Source organism: Papio anubis, chromosome 14 (assembly GCF_008728515.1).
Source record: "Papio anubis isolate 15944 chromosome 14, Panubis1.0, whole genome shotgun sequence".
NCBI lineage: Eukaryota > Metazoa > Chordata > Mammalia > Primates > Cercopithecidae > Papio > Papio anubis.
The window spans coordinates 16319894-16342876 of record NC_044989.1 but is presented as its reverse complement, the minus strand read 5'-3'; the positions used below and the strand labels follow the sequence as shown (position 1 = coordinate 16342876).

Below are 22983 nucleotides of genomic sequence, written 5' to 3'. Positions count from 1 at the left end.
AGAAGGAGGATCATTCATTCAGCAGATATATGAGTACCTCTTCTATGTGAATGCTGCACCAGGCACTGGGGATAAATGAGGACTAGGTCAGCCCCTGCGGTTGAGTTGCTTCTGGTTTTACGAGGAGACACACTAATGGCTAGACAACACACTTTCATCAGTGTTGCAGTAGGAATGGGTGTTTGGGGAGCTCAGAGAAGGAGTCCCCTGACCCAGATAGAGGGGTGCAACCACGGAAGCTACCTAGGAGTAGGTTGTCTGCACTCAGTCCTGGAGATGAGATATAGCCAGGCAGGTATCAAGCAAAGAGGTCAAGATGCTTCAGGGAAGGGTGTTAGGAATTTCCAGGCCGGAAGATGGAGATACATAGGCAAGAGCTGTGCCTTGGGGAACACTGTGCACCTTCACCTCCTTCCTGAGACTGTGGAATTTGGAGAGGTGAGTCTGAGAGACCAAGGGACTCACTTAGGGAGGGAAGCGAGGGTATGAATGAGGGATTTTCCAGACCAAGCCAAGTGGTTTGAGTCTATTTTGAGGACAGCTCAGAGCTGCTCACAGTTTTAAGCAAAAATGGATGAGTTGATAAGATTGGAGTTTTAAGAGGCAAAGAGCCTAATTTTATTTGAAACCCCAGTTCCTTAAAATGCTTATTTTATACCTCTTTCATATATTATTATAAGATTATATTTTCCTTGGCTGTAAAATAAGTTCACACAGATCAACTGAATGAGATGGCCATGGGTTGTAGATGCAGACAATGACCCTTCCCACCATTGGTGCTGTAATGAATGTTAAACATCATCATTTCATGCCCAGTCTTAGTACACAAATAGCTGTGAAATGGTTAGAACGTAAGTTTTGTTTCTCATAGAATTGGCTGGCAAAAACTTAACTATTCTAGTAGAAATGATGGGATTTAGGTCTTGTTACATTTTCTCCCCATCAGAAAATGAATGAGTAATATCCGTTCCTTAACCGTCTCTCCACTGAATACTAAAATCAGAGTGTTCTTTTAGAAATTACACACTCATTAAACAGGTAATATCTGAGTATCTACCAAGGGCCACACCCCGTGTTGGGCCGTGAACATCAGGACAAATGAGACATGGTCAGCACCTCAAGGAGTTTCGAATCACGTGACAAAGACAAAGGCAGCCAACAGTCAGAGGAGCACATGGCAGATAAGAACCCAGACATGAACAAAGCGATGTGGATGCAGAGGATGGAATGTGTTCTCTGCCCAGGACAGTCAGAGAAGGCTCCAAAAGGAGCCGTATGATTTGGGCATTGAAGGATGAGTAGGAGTTGGGAGCTGAAAGAGGGATACTCAGGTACAGAACTGCACTCTAGAAATAAGGGCCAACATTGATTTCTCTGTCATGGGTGAGGAGGAAATAGCCAGCCTGCTCCTCATGCTCAGATAATGCCTCAACTCTGCTTTTCAAAAATCCATTAGTAGCCACCTCCTCATCCTCCCACTTTGTTCCCAACAGTGACTAAAAAGAAGCAAATTGACTAATTTGAATTGATCTTTTCTCTGACCCTATGGAGGTGTTAGTGAGCAGAATAGGGTAAGAGGACCAAGAAAAGAAGTAGAAAGAAGAGGAGGAGGAATTCGTCTTCATCATCCAGAAACACTGATTTAACAGCATGGATTGCATCATAGCTCTCTGGTGGTAAAATGCAGCTTTGCAGAGACCCGAGTCTGCTTCTTCTAAGTGAAAACTGTATTTCCCCTGCTACTTTCTTTTTGGAACTCTTGGGGTGGAATACGTATATGTACATACACACACAGAGGGTTTTATGTACGTGTGTATGTACATATGCATGTACGTGTGTGTATATATGAGTATATATGTGTGTATGTATATATGTGTACATTATGTAGAATTTATTCTAGAACCTAGCTCAGAGCATGGTGCAGTTGACTTCCCATCACCCCTGCTGGCTGGAAGATGAATGGATGCGCTAGACTTAATCTTTCACCTGCACACTTCCCCGGATGTGCCAAGATCTCTGCACTTCATGGTGTTGGATGTTCACAAGCTCCAGGAGGTAGCCTGGGACCAAGTACAGAAGATGAGACTGAAACTCAGGGAGGAAATGGCTTGACCAAAGCCCACAGCTATGAGGACATCAGGATCAAAACTTTTGTCTAATTGTCCCCTCTTGCACTGTTCATGCTGTGTATCATCCTCTCCACAAGCAGATGGGGCTTCAGACAGACCAAGGAGGAAACTATGAAACTAAGCATTGTGTTTGGACTTGAGTCTCACCTAGACTCCAAAATGCAGGACTGGGCAAGCAGTGAGGTCAGAGCAGCATATGTCTAGAAGCCCTCTGAAAGCTACATCTTTCCCTTCGGTGTCCGCTCACATGCTTCCAGGAATGGGGAACTCACCACCTTACAAGGAAGCTGGTTCTAGTTCTAGAGACTGGGCAGTCATCCCTCCTTACAGAATCATCTCTAAACCTAACCATGCCTCAGTCCTAGTTGGCATAAACATCTCAACAGCGAGGGGCTTTGGGGTGAGTGCTTTGCTCTGATGGAATCTTTTGGAGACAAGGGCAGCTCTATGACATGCCCTTTACCAAACTGCACTTAGAACCACTTGCCCCCCTTACAGCCAGGGCTGTCTGGTTTCTTGTTCTTAGGGGCCCTATTTGTTCTTCCTAATGGACTGGGCTGGAGGCAAGACCTATGACCTGGGTTTCTTCTCTTCTTCCTCTAAGGAGAAGTAGACCTCAACACGTGTTTTCTCTGACCCCATTCTCTCCAAAACCCTGGCTGCAGCCAGGGGGAGTGAGCATTCCTTTTACATCAAGTGAAGTTCAAAAAGATAGTTTAAAAGGAGAAAGAGAAGATGCTGGGAAAAGGGAGTGAGGGGAGAAAGGGGCAGTGTTCTTTTCAGAGGCAGCATCCTCCTGCCCCTGCTCCTGCACTGAGGCAGGTTCGAGCACACTCTCATCCTGGCCTGGGCTCTGTAGTCCTCCATGTCCTCAGAATCCACACCAAAGGCCACCTCCCCAAAGAAGCCTGACTTGATAGCCCAGCTGAAAAGAGTTCCTTTCTCCTTCAAAACCCCACAGTGCTGCCTCTCTGTCACACTTTCTTGATACAACAGGGATACAGATTTAAAAATAAACAAAAAGGGAGAGCGGAAGAAAAACAGAAAGTGGCCATGCTATCTGGGGTTAACGTAGATTCTAGTCCAAACTGCCACTGACTCACCAATTAACCTTGGTGAGCCCTCCTCCCTTCGTCATAACTATGAGGGAATTGGGCTTGATCATGCAGCTTCTTCCATCTCTGAACTTGTCTTTAAGACACCCAACTCCTAAAAGAGTCCTTGAGTCCTGTTGAATCCCACGTGGCCTGGCAGGACCCTGATGTGGGGTTTGCACTGAAACGACCACCAACAGGAAGCCCCGCTGGAGGGAGATAAATTACCCCTCACCTCTTCATGGCAGGCAAGGCCTCTGTCAGCCCTCAACAGACAACAGCTGATCTGGCTCACAAAGTGAAGTGGGGCTAGCTTGTACCCCACCCTCCTGGCTGCAGGCCTGAATGAGGCAGCTACCAGCCCTATGCTGAGAGCTCTGGCATAGCGACAATGTTCAGTTACTTGGTTTCAGTTCTCTCTCCTTCTTCCAACCCTGTCTTTGTTCCTTCTTTGGGTTGGAATCCAGGAGAACCAGCTTGGCAGAGGGTTTTAGCCTAGGCCTGATGGCAAACCTGCCTTTCTCTGTTTGGAGCTATAAGCTGGCAGCACACTGGCCCCAGGACGGACACTGCACTGACCCAGAAGTAGGTAGAGTCCGGGGGTTGGGACCAGGTGCACACTAGCAGAGGAGTTATGAAGAATTGTGACTGCTGAAACCAACTTGGCCAGTGTTTCCTCTAAGGTCCCCACTTGGTCATCAGTGCCCCTCTTAGGACCTTCTTTCTTGTACCTCAGTTCTTTCCTGTCTCCAGACCTGAAGGCTTTACTATGCTGCACATCAAGGAAGAGGGGAAAGGCCATCTATCAATTGTCTTCAGTTGCTATAACGTGTAATACAAGGAGCCTAGAAACTTGATGACATTTGCAGAGGCACATGTACCTAGTCTCAGGACCCCCATATAACAAACATTGTACATGTTAGTGGGCTTCAGGTAAGATTTGCTTTAATTGTGGTCTTGATATAATCCTTTGTAGTGCTGCGGTTCAGAGTCCAGGCTCTGGAGCTAGACTGCCTAGATTGGAATCCTCTTCAGCCCCCTACCGGCTGATGCTCTTGGGCAAGTTATCAAACCTCTTCATAGGACAATTTCCTCATCTCTAAAATGAGAAGACTAATAGCACCAACCTTGTAAGGGTTCTGTGATCTCTACATGAGTTAATACAGGTAAGCATTTAGAAAGGTGCCTGGAGCATTGTAAGGACTCTGTGATTACGACCGATTTTTATTTTGACTTAAAGCCTCAGTTGAATTTTCTATTAGAAGCAAGCGTCTGCAGTACAAGGTAGGTTCAAACACTTGCTGACCATTTGTGAAGCATCTCCTGGATGATTGAGTTGCAAAGCCGAGGCCAGCATCCTGACAGTTATCAGGATGAACACCCAGCAGACATCCCTAGTGTGTGACACTATCTGTGCCCTTCAGACAACCAACGAAAGGCCTTAGGAGACCAGAGGCAGGACGGTCCTCTGAGCGAGGAGCCCTCTCAGAGGGAGTGAGAGGCCCAGAGTCAGTGTGGAAGCAGGAGCCCGGGGGAGCCAGGGAAGGCTGGAGAGTTGACAAAGGGTGACGTAGGAAAGGATGCCATTGTGAATGGGACAGTGGGAAACCAGCCAAAGGGAGAGGAATTGTTCAACAAAGAGTTTTTGGTGCTAGTGTGAGCGGTAAGTTCTGCTTGAAGCCTTTTCAGTGCAAATTCCTGCAGGCCCCAGGAGCAGATCCCTCCACTTTGCCCAGCCCTGGAGTCAGGAGGAGGGGAATGTAGAATGTTCAAGTGGCGGGTTCCCACCATGAAGGATGGAGCAGGCCACCACTCTACGGCCGAGTGAGCACAGGCCTCCTCTGTGTGCAGCCTGAGCCAGGCTGGCCTCGTCCCCTTGAGGGACCTGACAAAGACTGGCTTGTTCTCCCCTGACATCAGGCCTCGCCCTCAGGATTGCTCTGTCCTTCTGGGGCAAGATCTCACACAATGACAATCGAGTGAAACGGAAGCGAAGAATTGAGTGAAGATGGTCCCAGGCGTCACCATGCCAACCCTGGGCCTGCGGAGCACGCCTGCCCTGTGTCCTGTCTGCACTTTCCAGTTTGCACCAGGGACATCCCAGTGGTAGAGCTGCTGGTCTCGGTTCAGAAAGACCAGCTGTCTGGTCACTGAGCCACCAAATGTTACAGTAACATTCAGTAATAGTGGCAATAAGTAGGCTGACTGTTCTCTGCTTTTGCATTGCATTTAGCGAGGTAGATTTTCTATTATAACAGAGATTTCTGTGGAGAGTTGAACCTTGGAAATTTCATAAGGCTTATTTTTGGAGGGATCTGAGGGATCATTGGGTCTATCTCTGTGCGATCCCATTTGCAGGTGAAGAAGCAGGCTGCGAGAGTGGAGGTAGTGTTGGTTGTGGAAAGAGTGAAGACTTCATAGCCATCTAGTCCAGCTCAAGGACTGCAATATTGTATGTAAAGCACTTAGTACAAAGCCCAGCCTGCAGTGGGGGCTCAGTAACTCCTATCCCTGGTTACAATGTAAACTTTCATTTGGGCCAAGTGGGACAAATAAAGGGGCCCATTTGTAAAACCAAATGCATACTAAACCGGTAGGAGAGGAACTCCCGATTTAGGGACCAATCCTAAAACAACCACTGGGTACTTGGGGGATACAGAGAAAAAGGGGATATGACACTGGGACTTCAGAGTTTTAGTCAAGTGCAGTGGTTCTCAAACTCGAGGCCACTGAGGATTTGATTAAAACGTAGACTTGCGTTCAGCAGTTCTGAGGTGGGGCTTGAGAGACTGCATTTGTAACAAGCTCCCAGGTGGGTGCCAGTCTCCAGACCATGCTGAGAGCCTAGAACACTCAAAGAAAAAAAAAAAATCCCGTTAGTATCCATGGTTAGAAACAATTTGTGCAGAATTCATTGCCAGAGCTCCTTTATGGACAAGAACTACTGGCTCCTGTGTGGAGCCAGATTCAGTCCATCTAATGGAGTCACACAGAAGGGAATGGTCTTCATGAGTTCCAGAATCTTGCTGTGCCGCAGTTTCCTTATCTAAAAACACTACTCTGCAGACAGATTTTAAAGATGAGTAAGAGCCAGCAAAGACCTTGGCATCTAGTAGGCATTCAAGAAAAGGCAGCCGTGGAGAGGGATGTGGCACCTTGCCAAGGCCATACAGCTGCTACGTGGCAGGTGACCGGTGTGACCACACTCCCTGCTCAGTGTATTTTCCATCCTCCACTGAGCACCAGAGGACCTGAGGTTATTTTGTGTAGTTGAGCTGGGTTGTCAGATGATATGAGCTGGGGAGCAACTCAGACCTCATGTTGGAATCACAATTTGCTGTCTTCAAGTGGAATGAAGAAATAGCCCAAACAGTGCTTGATCTGTCTGGGAGGCTTGCAAGCTCTCCAGAGGGGGAAAGGCAAAGTGTTCAAATGTAGAGGGCTCTGTGGCCACAGACTGCAGCCTGGGAACCCCGACGACAGGGGAAAGTTTAAATCAGGATAGAGCACGGCTGAGTCATCAGGAGCCAGGCTGGGCTTACACAGAAATTCGGAGATAAACTCTGTGCATTTGTTTGTTTGGTTTAATTGTGGTCTTGGCTTATCAATCTAAACAGGGAAGTTCCACAAGGACTTTGCTGTCTTCTCTTTTGGATTGCAGATTTCCTGCAGGGACATCCTCCATGGGAGCAACTTGTACCTTTGTCCATCTCCCGTCTTTCCAGAAGAGCCGGCTCGGGGGTACAGATCATGAATTGAGGGTCTTCAACTATGTGCATGTCCATTTCCAGAGTATTTTCCAGACCTAAAATACAATTTTAAGTGGAGGTTTTGTTTAAATGAGTTATAGAAACTCATCCTGATAAGCTCGTGGTAGGATTCCAACCTTTCTTTTTATCCTTAACTTGAGTGAAGTTGATTCAGCCACAATACAGATGTTTTCCTCAGTGGAAAACGTGACTTAAGAAATTAGTTGAAGGGGCTGGAGAGGATAATTACTAAGCCAAATGGCTAAGTCTATTCATGTTTCCTTCTCAAATGTCATAGCCCCATTTTCTGGCAAAGTGGTCAAAACAGATGCTTTTGAAATGATCTTGAAGCGAGAATTGAGTTACTATATTAGTAAGTACTGGCTACTACAACTGTGAGTTTAAACACTTTTTACAAATGAGGGGAATCACGTTTAGAAAATATTCAGGATGTTGAACTTGATATCTCTGCTTTGTCCTTTTTTCACAAATTTCTACATTTGTGTTAAGTACCTACCTGACCAGGTCTGGCATTTTTAATGTGAGATGATAATGCCCCTTAGTGGATAAAGTACTTAACTGCAAGCTCTTGCATTTGCCCAAAGAAAAGCTCTCCAATTTAGCAGAAATATACAATATAGTAACTCTTCAAACTAACCTACTGGAGGGTAATCGTGAGAATTAAATGAGAGCATTTGCGTGTAGCACTTAACATAGTATCGAGTGCAGGGCTGACGCTCAGCAGATGGCTGCTGTTAGTGTAGTTATCGGATCATGAGAATTTGACTTAGATGAAGGCCTTTTGAAAGCAGGGGAATGAGTCTCCTTGGGATTTCAGTGTCAGAGTCCTCTGTGTCTGCTCTGCTATGCATTAGGAAAAGGAACTGAAGAGAATCATGTCCTCTCCTGGGACAGCACTACCTGCTGGCTCTCCTGCCCAGGGGTGGAGGCAGTAAATACCTGAAAATGCACTCCTGAAAATGCATGGAAGTCTCCCAGCCTTCAGTGTTCTTCGAAATTCCTTCAGCTGGAATTTTGACTTAAAGGGGTGTATTAGTTCATTCTCATGCTGCTTATAAAGACATACCCAAGACTGGGTAATTTATAAGGGAAAGAGGTTTAATTGACTCACAGTTCCACATGGCTGGGGAGGCCTCACAATCAAGGAGGAAGGTGAATGAGGAGCAAAGTCATGTCTTACATGGCAGCAAGCAAGAAAGCTTGTGCAGGGGAACTCCCATTTATAAAACCATCAGATCTCATGAGACATATGCACTACCATGAGAACAGTATGGGGGAACTGCACCATGATTCAATTACCTCCCATACAGGTCCCTCCCACGACATGTCGGGATTATGGGACCTACAATTCCAGATGAGATTTTGGGTGGGAACACCATCAAGCCATATCCAGGAGCATCCATAAAATGAGCATACACCTCCGCTTGATGGGGAGACATTGCTATTTTGCAACGTCTGTCCTTGAAGTTGGACTTCTCACGCAGCTCAGCCTCCTGCAGCTGATTGGCTGCTTCAGAGGCCAGAGCAGAGATGGTTCTGCAGGCTTCTCATCGTGAAAGTAAGTCTCTGGCCATCGCATCCTAGCAGTGGGAGGCAGGCTCTTCTCAAATCCTGCTGTCTTTTTTAGAAGTTAATTTGTGCATCATTGAGGACATATTTCACTTTTCTGACAACTCAAATTGCCTTTCTTTTAACTTGCAAGCGTAGCATGAGATCTTTAGCTATATCTTTATTAAACTGAGTGTCACCATGGTGGAACAATTTTTATTCCTCCCCTCCCTTCATCCCACCCTCTTTTTTCCTCCTTTTCTCTTTCTTCCTTGTTTCCTTCCTTCCTTCTTCCTATCCTCTCACCCTTTCCCCTACCACCCATCCACATGCCCTCCCTTCCTTCCCTCTTTCTCTCTTTCTAAGTAGTTACCTGGAAGGACCTCAGGCTGGAGGCAGTTGAATTCTGATTATGGCCTTCAGACCATCTTTCTTCACTCATTCTTTCATGTATTCAGCCACACACGTTTCCTGGGTGGCTTGCTGTGGATTCAATCACAAGTAAGTTCCAGTTCCCATCCAAGGGGTCTTCACATCCTAGGAGGAAAGACAGGCAGGCAAGCGGGAGTGACCAGGAATGTGGAAATGTGGTGGAAGAGAGGATACAGGGGGCTGTGGTACAAGGTGCAGAGGGCAAGGAGTCCCCCCTGCAGGACTGGGACAGGCATCGTGGCCTGGCAGGAAACTACTTTCAGAGCAGACTTAAGAGCCACACAGGAAAATGGGTCCCACTGCTTCAACATAGCTAGAAGACTGGGAACCGTCAGTAGCTTGGCTTTCACAGATCTTAAAGCCATCCCTGTCACAGCTGCCACTCCAGAGACCCCTCATGTCCAACCGCTACCCACCCCCTAGTACGTGTGATCTCAGCAGATCCCAAAGTGAAGGACACTGGGCTCCCTTCTTCACAGCTCACAGGCTTCTTGGCAGTGGGATGTTCACTCTCCTCCACCTCGAGCTATAGCCCCTATCTGCAGGAAACCCTTCCAGAATATTCTAGTCCAGTTGAGGCACCTCTTCTTTTAGACTCCTTTTCCCAAACACGTTGCCTTTATCCAGATCACAGTCCCCACTGGAGTCTTCCTCCCCATTACAGTTATCTTTGAACACAGATTCTTGTCCTTACTGGTCCTTACTGCGGGAGCCACATTTTATTTAGCTCTAGTCTCTAAAAAGAGCAATGCTCATGTATTTATTTATTTGACTAGTCACCAGATTTTTTTTTTTTTTTTTTTTTTTTTTTTGAGATGGAGTCTCTCTCTGTTACCAGGCTGGAGTGCAGTGGTGCAATCTCGGCTCACTGCAACCTCCACCTCCTGGGTTCAAGTGATTCTCCTGCCTCAGCTTCCCAAGTAGCTGGGACTATAGGTACATGCCACCACACCCAGCTAACTTTTTGTATTTTTAGTAGAGACATGGTTTCACCATGTTGGCCAGGATGTTCTCAATCTCTTGACCTTGTGACCTGCCCGCCTCAGCCTCCCAAAGTGCTGGAATTACAGGCGTGAGCCACGGCCCTCGGCTTGATCACCAGATTTCAACACTGTATTAAGAACTGTGCTAGGTACAGAGGATGGATTGATGATTAACACCTGTCCTTAAGGAGTTCAACAGACAGGTGTGAATATTATATTTTTGATAGAAATATATGCAAGATATACAGAGTGTATATATATGTGTGTGTGTGTGTGTGTGTGTGTGTGTGTGTGTGTGTGTGTGTAATATATATATATATATATATGTATGGACTAAAAGAAGCAAATCGTACCTTTGGGGCAAGTGTCAAGGATGATGAGGGGTGTTGGATTGAGGGAGGATCAGCAGAATTGAATAAAATGGGAAGTGAAATGTGGGTAGTTAGATAACTAAGCAAAGCCAATACAGTTTTGCCAACTATTCAGAAATTTTGGTTATGCTTATAATTTCTAGAAACTTCACAAAAGTTTATCATGTGTTCCAACTCCATGGTGCAGTGTACATAGGCTGCCGAGGACTTGGGATTTTTAGTCTCATCGTTATCGTCTGTAACTCAACAGGACTGGGCCACTGGGCTGGATCAGGGACACTCCTCCCTGTTCCAGCATTCTAGGGTTTTATACAACGAGAATGTCAACAATTCGCAAAAATGTATTCAGGCAACCTAATGCCAAACCATGTGCTAATAAGTTAATTAGGAAGAAGACACAATTTGCTATGAGTTTCCACAGCCCTCTTGCCCTGACCAGAGGCCACAGGCCATGTCTTAAGCCATTTTCTGTTTCCCAAAAACATCTAATAATAGCGCAGGAGTATTCGACAAAATAACATAGTGGCTTAGAGTGTGAGTTTTCTGGTATGATGGGTTGTGTTTGAATTCCAGTTCTGCTGGTGATTAACTGAGTTACCTTAGGCAAGTTATTTACTTGCTTCAGTGTTCTCATTTCTAAAAGGGAGATGGTAGTAGCACAGAATCTTTAGTTTGCTTTTGGCATTAAAGATGACACTATATGTATTTAGCACAATGCTTAGCACAGAATATATGCACACTCTGTGGAAGTCATCATTATTATTCATCTTACTAAGTAAGCAGTAAGTACTCAATTACATTTTTTGTTGGCTGTAAATCAGTACATATTGGCAATATGCTGTGTCTGCCAAAATTCCTCAGTACCATCTTGGGTTACATCAGTAGAGGTTTAGTGTCCAGATGGAAGCGAGATGGAGTCCTTCTGGTCAGACCATACTCAGAGGCCTGGAAACAGTTCTGGATACTATATGGTAGTAAATTCTCTAACCAGTGAGAATGTGTGAATAAGATATCAGGATAATGTGAGAACCTCTTTTCCCCGGTGAGATGGAGGAAGAAGCTTATGTTTTGTTTCAGGAGAAGCGACAGGGTAGTCATGGACGATGTCTTTATTTATTCCACTCATATGTATGGCATTCCTTCTATGTGTCAGGCCCTATTCTAGGAGTTGAGGGTACATAAATAAATTAAGATACATACTAAAAAGAAAAGCAGAGTTACTGGGGAGTGGGGGTAAAGTAGTATTTTGGACAGAACAGTTAGGTTGAACTCCACTGAAAAATAAATCCCGAATGAAGATATAAAGAAAATCTCTGCAGACTGTGGAAAAGCGTTCCAGGCAGAAGGACTAGCAAGTACAAGGGTCCTGTGGTAGAAACATGTGGTCTCCAGTTAGAAGCTGAGGTCTGAGGAGGGGTGAGATGACATGCCCAGGGTCTTGTAGTGAATCCATGTTACAACTGAGATGTTGATATTTAAAGTCAGGCTTTTCAGACAGCAAAGCTCATGCCTATTGCACTGTACTCTTTAGACAGGGGAGGGAGAGAAGAGCCTGGGGCCCCAGGGGTTCCCCTTGTGTGCTTTATCCCCTGTATTCCTGGTCTGCAGTTCCAGACACGACCAGCAGAGGGTACCGTGCACCGGGGTTCCGCAGCCACTGCCTGAAGCCATGTTGAATGAGCAAATGTCTGCAGCCGCCTCTGTGAGATCTAAATGTCTCCTTGGCAGGAAATCCGCGAGGAGCACGGCGGGGTTGTGCAAACAGCCTTACAATGTCCGCTTGTGTGTGTGCACTCGCCTTCGCCTGCATCGCCCACAATGCTCTGTGTTTTTTTTGGATAATGGGGCTCTGTGGACCCATGTGCCTTGTCATGCAAAGGGAGTGACCTGCGTTTGTCATAAATGGGCTCTTGTATGATTAATAGCCATGTGAATGATCCCGTCGCAGCAGCAGTTCAGCACCCAGCTTCACCTCTTCACTGACGTGGTGGTCTGAGTAGGCTTTCTTCTCCAGCTCCAAAGCAACAGTGTAGGATTTATTGCTAAAAGGGCAATGACTTGTTTGCACTGTGGTTGCAATTTTTAAAATGCAAGGCAGGGGGCGCAGATACTTATTTGTTGTCAGGACCTACTGCATGCCAGATGCTGCACTAAGAACTTCTACCTGCATTATCTCACTTACTTAGTAACAATACTAAAAAGGAAATATTTTGATTTGCATTTTACTAACAAGGGAAACTCAGATTCAAAAGAGTCCAATGACTCTCCCAACGTCTCCAAAGCTCATGCTGTTTCCATGAAATGATTCCCTTTCCTTTTTAGAGTAGCTTAGCCCATGGTCCACACACTGCAAAACGCCGTCCTCATTCCACTTGGCCATCTATAAACTGAAATTTGCGATCTTAAAATAGATGAGGGATTCCCTCGTTTCTGGGCTTCCGTGTATTTATTTTACCTCCTGAAAATATATCAGTCTGCATGTTTGCATTTTTCTGAGAAAGCCAGTTTTCTTTAGACTTTCAAAGTAGTCTGTGGTCCTAAAACAAAAGGGCCAATCACCCAAAAGTGTTTATATTTGGGGAAATGCTTATTTTTCTCTGACCTGTTTCTCTCACCAATGACTGTTTTCTCTGCTCAGTCTGTGTGGTTGACATCTTTGTTGTTGTTGCTGAATAGTGATTACTTATCCAGCCCTTTCCGTTCAGTGGCCATAAATGAATAATGTGATGTGTGGGACCCTGCTTGATGGTTGGGCGGGGAGGAGTGAGGAGGAGTGGTTGCAATGGCTAAAACACCAACAGCCACTCAGAGATAGCCCCTGCAAGAATCCACAACAGCAAAGGTGCTTACTTATACCTGGGATTTGGGGAGGAGGTTACGGGGAGAAACTATAGGCCGTCTTTAGGTGTTCAAGGCAAAAGAAACAGCATGAGCAAAAAAACAGAGTCAAGGACCGGGCTCTGGCTCACACTTGTAATCCCAGCACTTTGGGAGGCCTAGGCAGGTGGATTACTTGAGGCTAAGAGTTCAAGACCTGCCTGAACAAGATGGTGAAACCCTGTCTCTACCAAAAATACGAAAATTAGCAAGGTGTGGTGGCATGCACCTGTAATCCCAGCTGCTTGGAAGGCTAAGGCAGGAGAATGCTTGAACCCAGGAGGCGGAGGTTGCAGTGAGCCGAGATAGTGCCATTGCAGTCTCTCCTGGATGACAGAGCAGACTCCATCTCAAAAAAAAAAAAAAGAAGCAAGGAGGCAGGAGCCCTTCCACTGTCATATTCTGGTGTGGCTTATGTACAGAGTGATCAGAGGAGCTTCAGCAGAGGGCCAGAATCTTGAAAGAGAGCTCTAAGCCAGGTTTATAGCCTTGCATACCAAGTAAAAAATTTACCCACCTTTATTTGACAGCCAGCTTAGCAAGCGTTTATGCTAACCATGGCTAACTTCGTCGACCTGGCTAACTGTTCTATTTGATCCCTGGATTCTGTCTCAGGAAGTAGCACCCCCCAACCGCCCCTCCCTGCCTGACAGGCCTACCTCCCACCACTCTACAGACTCTCACCTCATCCAGCTTTCCTGTCCCAGCCTTAGGTTGATCGTCTGCACAGCTTGCTCGGATACCAAGCCAGGGCTTTTATTTTAACGTGTTAGTTTTGTTTGCAATGTTGAGTACGTTGAAACAAGGGCAATTGCTCCTTTCAGAAGCTGGAAACAAAGGCAGAGCCGCACCTGTCTCTGAGATTTCAAGTGAGGTTTTGACACTCTGGACATTCTTGATGCTTGAGATTTCACAGAGCATGCTAATCTTTCTTGGCCTCAAATTCTTCAGGTTTTTTGTATGTGATGGCTTTTATTGGATTGTTTTTTTGTTTCGGTACCAAAATAATTTGTTATATCCCCCTGCACTTTTCAAAATGAATTTGACCTAGGAGCAAATTTCCTTTGCTCCTTTGCTTTGACATGTCAAATCCAAAGCCTCCTTTGGTACCCAGATGAGCTCCAGTTTAAGAAAACTCAACATCTAAAAACCTTCTTAGATGTCAAGTCATCCCATGGTCCTGGGGCCATTGAATTCTGCAAGGCCTTTTGCTTGCCAGAAGGACCATTTTCATCAGGACTCACCTCCTGGTCCCTTGACATGATAGGTTATATTTTATCACCTGCCAGAGAACTATGGATGATGCAGTTGCCCGTGGAATGAAAGCTGAGCAGGGAAAAGGAGAAGGCCTCTTTTTCATTTTGTTTTGCTTTTTAGTTATATTGTAAGACAACAGAAATGGAAGAGATTTAATTCCCCAGAATTCATTGTATATGTTACATTCTGTGTAGTATGTTCAGAGACTAGTGAATGATCCCAGGGGTCTCAAGTATCCAATATAAGAGTGAGGAGAGGAAAGAGAGAGACTGGAGAGAGAGAGGGGATGAGGACACCAAAGAGAAGGGCATAGGGAAGAGGAATGGATCTAAGGGAGACGTGGAGGAGAGTGGATCAAGGGGCACAGCAGGTGGAGAAATCTCAGTTGGTGCCCAGGGCTCTGGTCATGTCATTGGAAGGATATTAATGCCTTATGTTGGATGAGGGAGGAGGAGGAGATTTTGGAAAGGGTGGAAAGTGAAGTTTCTATGGCCTTCCCTGAATGGCTATGCTTGTGGGACATTCACTTGGATTGATGGGCCTGGAGCTGGGAACAGAAGTCCAATATAGAGCCAGAGGTTGAGAGTCATCCACCTATGGGTGGAAATTTGAGTCAGAAGTGTCTCACCAGGGAGTATGAGAAAAGGCTGAAGAAAGAACATGGAGACCAAGACTTAAAGGCCAGATGGAGAAAGTAGAAACTTGAGGAGGAACTTCTAGAGAGGTGAGAGATGAGGAAGGGGATGGGTCCCAAGCATCTCAGCAAGGAGGAGTTGATCAGCGGTGCCCATGACAAGCCTTCACCCGCAGCTCTGCTCTCAGAGGGTTAGAGGGTCTTGGCTGTTGTTTATTTAAATACTTGAGAATGAATTCTGGAGAAAGGAGGTTCGTAATCCAGAGAACTGACAGCCTGTTTAAGTGAATTCACCATCAGAACAGCCCAAATTTGAGGTGACTTCTAGGTGTTCCCTTTCACTTTCTAGACTGGAGTTGCAGCCAACCAAGAGAGGAAACGCAACTTGCTCAACATGACACTAAGTGAATGGTGTCTCCAAGATGAGCGCTTGGGTCTCTGGGGCCCCTTGCCCTGCACGGTGTCCCTTTCCCTTTGAAATTAGGCAGAACAGGCCTGGGTGGGTTGAGTGTCTGCCTGCCTAGGTAAGAAGCAGATGTCTTAAGCAGTTTCCTCATAAGCATGTTCTTGATTTCCCAAGAGAAGGGGGCAGATTCACTAGTGACTTCCCAGTGGTGGCCTGGGCCAGAGCTCAGCCCAGTTTGATTGCTCCCATGTCACTAATGTTTGAAATTGGGAGACACATTGACTTTCATTCCCTAAAAAAGAATCTGATTTTGCCCTCATTTCTTAGGTACTTTTTGCTGCTGTACTATTGATGTTTATGGAAAAATTAGCTATAATGAGGTAATAGTCTATTTTAGAAAACTGAACTCAGATATTGAAAGAGCTATTTTAAACCTGCACTTAATTGTTCAATTCCATAATGGTTTCGTGGTATTTTTTTTAGAATTCCCACGAATTGCCTTGCAACTGGACTCTAGCAGCTTGTATTCCATGGGGAATGCCAAGCCCTTTTGAGGGACACCATAGTATTAATGATCGATGAGAATATTCAAGGCATTTTCTCATTTGAGTGCCATTACTTGTAGTGTTAAAACACTTTGAAAACACATTTTAGCCATTAACTCATTTTTATTGTCAGATGAAAGTGCTTAATAGACTCACTCCACTTCAGTTTTCTTCCTTCATCTTGGAATGAAATCATCTGTTGGATTCTTGGCAATACATTCGGCAATGGAACGGAAAACCTCATGACTTCATTGCAAAAAACGGCAGATGGAGCAGCGATGTGCAGCCCAGCCCTGCCATCTAAAATCACTAACCTGATTTAGCAAATACAGGCTCCCAGAGTGTATCAACTGAGCTACTTCATTCCACTGGTGCATATTCTTCCCCAGAAAAGCAGCTGCATCTATCATTTAAGAAATGTACCTTTCGATGAGAAGTATTTTTTAACACCAGCTATTTTGTATCTGACATATTGTAAGCTGATGATTAAATGGAAGTGGGTAGTTTGTAATTCAAAACAGTCAAGTGGTGTACATGTTGTATACGGGGTTCTGTGGTGACCAGGAGAAAGCATATCTGAGTCATCTGAATACTAGACATGTCAGGGCTGGTCCCCTTCCTCCTGGGACACCCACTGGATACCAGCCAATGGTTGGGAGAAGCCAGAAGTGCTGCTGGCTTTGAAGAGCACTGTGGGACATGTGCAAGCCTTTGACGTCACTGACAGCAGTGGCCACCTGGCTGCCCATCAGGATTTCTCTAACTCTGAACCTTGCTGATCAATGTGAAAGGTAGATTGTCTTAATTGCCCTCCTAAAATCACATCCAGTCTCCAGAAACATTCCTAAATCCAAAACTGGACTGTTTTCCTCTACTCTGTTTCCTTCTACCCTGCTGGGGAAATCTTGGGGCCGCATTGTAGCTCGAAGGTCAGACTTACGGTAAAACGAAGCGAGGTAGCAGGTGCAGGTGAAGGCTCTGGCCCGACGACGTGAGAGACCAGGTCACGCTTGTAGCTCTGCTCCCAGTCCCACACAAGGCAGAGCCCGGGTGCGTGTTCCTAGACTTCAGGATTTCAAAAACCAGTAACATTTCCAAATAAACCTGGCAAATTTAGGATATAATTACATCATTTTCCAAGATAAATAAAAACCTTGTAACATAGAAATGTCTGAATAACTTTCTGAAAGGCTCATGCATGACATAGGCTTTATTTTTCTCATTTTGCCTTGGAGGGCTTGGGAACCACCAGTCAGAACAATCCCAGGGATTTATTTTTCGGTGCTTACTGCATGCCAGGCCTGTCCTTAAGTACTGGGAATACAAGGAGGTGTAAAAGCGGCCCTGCTCCAGAAGACAGGGTGTATGTAATTATGGTATGCTGTGATAGGCACTGTCGCATGGCACACAAGGCATGTTAGGTGAGCAGAGAGGAGGAGCTCACTCACGAGAGTGGCTTTTGTTTTTACGGGTGTAGAATAGAACGGGAGGGAGGGCTCAGGGGGTCTTTCCAAGGGTCCTGATTTTCACCCTCCTACTTGAAAGGAGGTGTAGGGGAAGCACTTGCCAAGAGCTGGTGCTTAGATGTCAGATAGAAGGGGATTCCAGTGACCCTGATCTGTCACTGGTGAAATGCAGTAAGTTTCTAAGTCTTTAAGATTCTTTCTTTACCTCTGAAATTGGGATAATAGCAGTCACTATTTCATGCGGTTGTCGTAAAAATTAAAATATGATAATACATAAAGCTCCCTCCTCACTCTGGCCTGCAGATCATTAAGAATGTGAAGCAGACAGAGCAGCATGTGCAAGGGCCCTGAGGCAGTCAAGAGCAGAGCCACTCTAGGGACAGGATGTGCAGGGCAAGGCTGGAGTAGAGGGGGCAGGGTCCAGGCTTTCTGCGCCCAGTGCATGCATTTGAATGCGTTGTATCCAGCAGGCACTGGGAAGCCACAGAAGCATATTAAGCTAGGAAGTAACATCTCAGATTTGTGATTAGGAAAATGGCTGTGCCAGCAGCATGGAAATGAGTAGAAGGGAGACAAGACTCGTGTCAGGAAGATCAAGTTGGAGGCTATTTCCAGGATACTGGCAAGCTCTGCCAAGGGTATGAATCAGGAAAATCAAGTTGAGAAGGAAGGGAAGTGTGCAAATTTTTTCTGGACCACCAGCGAGGGTGTCCTTATTAGGGAGCAGAGAGCATTCTGAGTTCATCATGTCTTAGAAAATGAACTTGATGTCCCACTTACTCTTTGTACTAATGGACAGAGCGTGAGATTGAGAGCCACAACGTCTCTCTTCTAGTCCCTTCTTTGACCCTAATGTGCTGTGGATTCTTGGGCCCATCCTTTTTTATGTAAAATGAGAACTTTAAAAAGATGACCCCAGTTCTAATGTGGAGTGTATTCAGATTAAATTTGGGGATGTAGGGGGCCTCTATATTATGAAGTCCAGGACCCATCTGGAGGACCTTGGGAAGGACACTTACTATACCTGGTCATGGAGTTCTTATACCTGTAAAATGGCTCCAATGATAACTTTTCTCCCTTTGACACATGCTCATACTGAAGATAAATGCAGTCAGACACATCTTTGACAAATATGTGAAATTATATAAATATATGGCATTGCTGTATTCATGGTCAGTCTGTAGTTTAAATGCTATGTTGCCAAAAAAAATTGGATGAATCAGGACTTCCATATTCCCAAAGTGTTGAGTTATAGGTAATTGAGTCTTTGATTTCTTAAAGTCTTTGCACCAGAGATGCTAAAGATTATAGATTCTAGGAGGTATTGGGTCATTCAAAATGATAAGAAAATCTACCCCTTCTGATAGAGGTCTTATTCTCTGTTAGAGATGAGTATTCTTGTCTTGGACTTTCAAAAAAGGTTAGAAAATAAATCCTGGTAGGACTGCTGTGGTATTGATTTATTTTCTCACCTTCTGTTCATTATTGATAAAAAGTAGCATTGGCTTAGGAATTCTCCTTTCAAATAGTCATAACCAAAAAAAGAAACCTCCTAGGAGCTTGTGATCTAATCATGAAGGTTGAGCATTGAAATTTTGGTATACACAGGCAGAGGTCATCATTCACACTACCCCGTTCCCTGGGCCTGCTTCCTTTGATATGTCTTATTTATAGAAAACAAATGAATTTCTCCATAAACCATAGTCACTTCTTTTTAAAATAAACCCTGCTTGATTTCATTTGGTTTTATACTCTGGGAGTGCAGCTAATGCTATCAACTTATTTTTTTCTTCTAAAAAATAATAGGGTTCCAAATAGTGAAAAACAGTGTCCATGTATATGAATTCTTTTCTCTTTTTTGAAACTGGAAATGTGACTAGAGAATTATTTCTTAAAGAGAGTCATGGTTTTCCACTGAGTAACCTTAAAGCCAACTCTCATAGAAGTGGCTTTGAACTGACAGCCAAGAAAGTGGTCATAGAAAATACCATGAGTACATCCAAGATTGTCACCCCTTAAAGATGAGTGCCTCCCTTGGCAAGAGCATGCAGGCGGGCTTTAGAAGCACTGCTGCCACTCCTAAAGTCACTAGAGAAACACCCTTCCTCTAGACTATTTGGGGGAAAAAATTGAAGAACCTATTTCAAAATACTAGTGCAGAAAATGAATCTTGAGGAAGAAATCTGTTTTTGGAGGATTGAGGAGTCACCCAATGTGTATTCTGTGTTCCCTTCACACTCAGAATCTGTCCCCTAGCTGGAGGGCTTCTCTCAGTCAACCCAGATTCCCAGTATTCTTCGCATCTGGGTGGCAGCTTGCTTCTATGGAGCAGACTCTTCCAGAAGACTTCACCTCACATAGTTTTCTCTTTTCCTTCATTTCCTAAAGAAACACCTCCCTTCCTGAACATGCTATTGCATAACACTAGTGTAGAACCAGCCCCTTGGGAATCTAACGGAAGCTATGGGCTCTCTCCCCAGAAAAATGAGCATGTTCATTCAACAGTACAACACCCTACACACACCTTCAGTTGACCACACTCTCTGAAGTCCCCAAGCAGGGGCCTCCTAGGGATGTGGAGCCCCAGGACTTCTACTGTGCAGAAAAGAGCATAGACTTCAGATTCACAGATTTTCAATGTCAAATGTGACTCTTGTATTTTCTTGTAGTATTTGGAAAATTGTTTAGGTATTTGAGCCTCCTTTTCATCCCCCCAATCAATGTGAAGATAATTATAGTTACCTGATGTTTGATGTAAGGTTTGCATGAAATAAAGTGTGTGAAGGCTTCAAGTATAGTGCCACACACACAGTGGGCACTCAATAGAATGCTGATGTTCCTGTTTCTCTCATAAATCATAGAATTAATAACTATAATTACTCTGTTACTTAATATGTACTGGGGACATAAGGTTATTTTCATATTCAATTAATATCTTTGAGTACTTACAATTTATCAGGAATGTGATATGTGCTTTTAGATAGATTAAATTGTTTAATTAAACTCGTGCTGTTTCCCTAAATAGAATGTGCATCACCTGAATGCTGAAGCCATGTCTTCTCTCAGTGCATACACCACCTGTAACTGCCCTGGGGATTGAGTCATTCTCTCAGAGTAATTGTTAAAGGTAGCATGTTCATTAGAGAACCAAAGGAGGAAGAAGAAACTTGCCACCCAAACTATTATCAGATTACCTTTTCATGGGATAGGCATTGCTTTTTCCTTTTATTTAGGTAGGTCGCTCTCACCAGGAGAGTCAGTGTTGCGGAAGATAAACCAGATCTCCTAGGACTAGAGCGGGCAGCCACCCCAAGTCCCCCACTTCAGATTGCTAGAAAATCTACGTGTTAACTCTTTGTTCTTTGGCATTTCATTTCTTTTCAGTAGAAGTATTTATGAACCACTTTGGTTGGGTTTTCTTTATTAGACATTTATTTTCTTTAGACTTTGTGCTATATGACATGGGGTACACATAGACACAATTGTTTGGTAAAAAATCTGGCCAGGCGCGGTGGCTCACGCCTGTAATCCGAGCACTTTGGGAGGCCAAGGCAGGTCGATCACCTGAGGTCAGGAGTTCAAGACCATCCTGGCCAACATGGTGAACCCTCATCTCTACTAAAAATACAAAAATTAGCTGGGCGTGGTGGCAGGTGCCTGTAATCCCAGCTACTCAGGAAGCTAAGGCAGGAGAATCACTTGGACCTGGGAGGCGGAGGTTGCAGTGAGCCGAGATTGCGCTACTGCACTCTAGCCTGGGCAACAGAGTGAGACTCTGTCTCAAAAAAAAAAAAAAAAAAAAAGTAAAGTCTTTGATGATAATCCTAGTATTACTAAGAGAGTGACCTCATTGTTCATATTCTTAAAAGCATTTGTTTATGTTTGGGAATTTTGCATTGAAAATGGGTTTTAATTTTTGTAGAATTACCTGAAGCCTCTATCACAAACTTATATAAAAATTGTTCTTTTGAAAATTTAGCTGTCTTTTGTAAGAATTTATGTTTTTTAATCAGCTTCTATACTTAATTTTAATAATTCTTAGTTTTCCAATCTCTAATACTATATATCTTCCCCCAAGTACATTTTGAATATGAAATAAGAAAATGTATCTAAAATACAGTGTCTTGCATGTAGAAAAGTCTCTTTCAGCTATTAATGCCGCTAAGCATTTACCTGGTTATTGTTTAATGTGGAAAAGGTATACATAAAGGACCATGGATCTTAGGACACCAATATTGAAAAATAAAGAAAAATGGAAATCATATGGAATCATACCATGCTGGGGACATTAATCCATTTGTCAGATTCCCTGAATATCTTAAACTATAAGAGGAGTTGTAATGTTGAACAATTATAGGTAATATTTGCCCAGTCCTTTATGGTATACATGGTGCTTTCACACCCAGTTCATTTAGTCCTGATAAGAGTTCCATGCAGGAGATACTATTATCATACTGTTGTGCAAATGAGAAACCCAAGACTCACAGCTACAATGACTTGCTCTGGAGTAACAGGCAGTTAGATGGTGCCTTATATTCTTGAGGCTCTTTCAAGCACTCTTTTCTATGATGCTATTCATGTATTACTTACAGTACACACCTTTTGGGGTAAGATTTGGTGTTCAGAAAATACAAACAGGTTAAACTAGAAAAGTACAGCTTTTTAAATGAAAAACAAGGAAAAAGAGTCATGGCTAAGAGAGAGTCAAGACAAAGAGAAACCTCCTCTGGTTTCTAAGAGAAGAGGCTGTTTCACAGAAGTCATGTTTGAGAATGAGCTGAGTCAACACATCGTATTGTTACTTTGGCCTACTCTGTGCTTCAGATTCTCAAGACTGTGTCTTAATCTCTGTAAGTTAGTCCCAGCTTGCAATGCATGGGAAAATACACCCAGCCAATGCCAGGGACCGGGGACCCAGATGCCCAGACACCTTCACTTCAGTAGGGAAAGAGCAGAGTCCTGGAAAATCTAAGCAGGGAAGACTGGCACCTCTAAGAGTAAAAGACCTCCCAGAGAGGACATGGATGAAAGGAGGACCACCTTCCAATGCCACTCTCCAAAGCAGGAAACATCCAAATAAAGGATATTGATTTTCAGGACCCCATCCCTTCACGAGTGCTTATCCAACTGGTATATCCTCTCCTGTCTCTTAATCTGACAGCCAAGACCTTGTATAGGTTGAGTATCCTTTATCTAAAATGCTTGGGGCCAGAAGTGTTTTGAATTTCAGATTTTTCTTTTATTTTGGAATATTTATATCATACCTCTTGGTTGAACCTTCCAGATACAAAAATCTGGAGTCCAGTGAGTATTTCCTTTGTGTGTCGTGTGAGTGCTCAAAAAGTTTTAGATTTTGGAGCATTTCAGATTTCAGGTTTTTGAAACTGGGGAATACTCAACCTGTACTCTCTGTCGTTGCTCCACCCCTACCAGACCCTCCCCGACAGGAATGAATTTAGATCTGAAAATTT

At 44.3% G+C, this 22983-nt stretch overlaps 1 protein-coding gene across 7 annotated transcripts in view; it reads left to right on the top strand.

Annotated features, from left to right (window-relative positions):
* Positions 1 to 22983, top strand: part of FAM49A (family with sequence similarity 49 member A) — a 109576-nt gene that overhangs the window by 45017 nt on the left and 41576 nt on the right. The window contains exon 2 of one of the 7 annotated variants that reach the window (XM_021924596.2): positions 4200 to 4389. The exons of the other annotated variants lie outside the window; for them this stretch is intronic. The gene's annotated coding sequence lies outside the window, so the exon portion shown is untranslated. The remainder of the gene's footprint in view (positions 1 to 4199; positions 4390 to 22983) is intronic. 7 annotated transcript variants of the gene reach the window in all.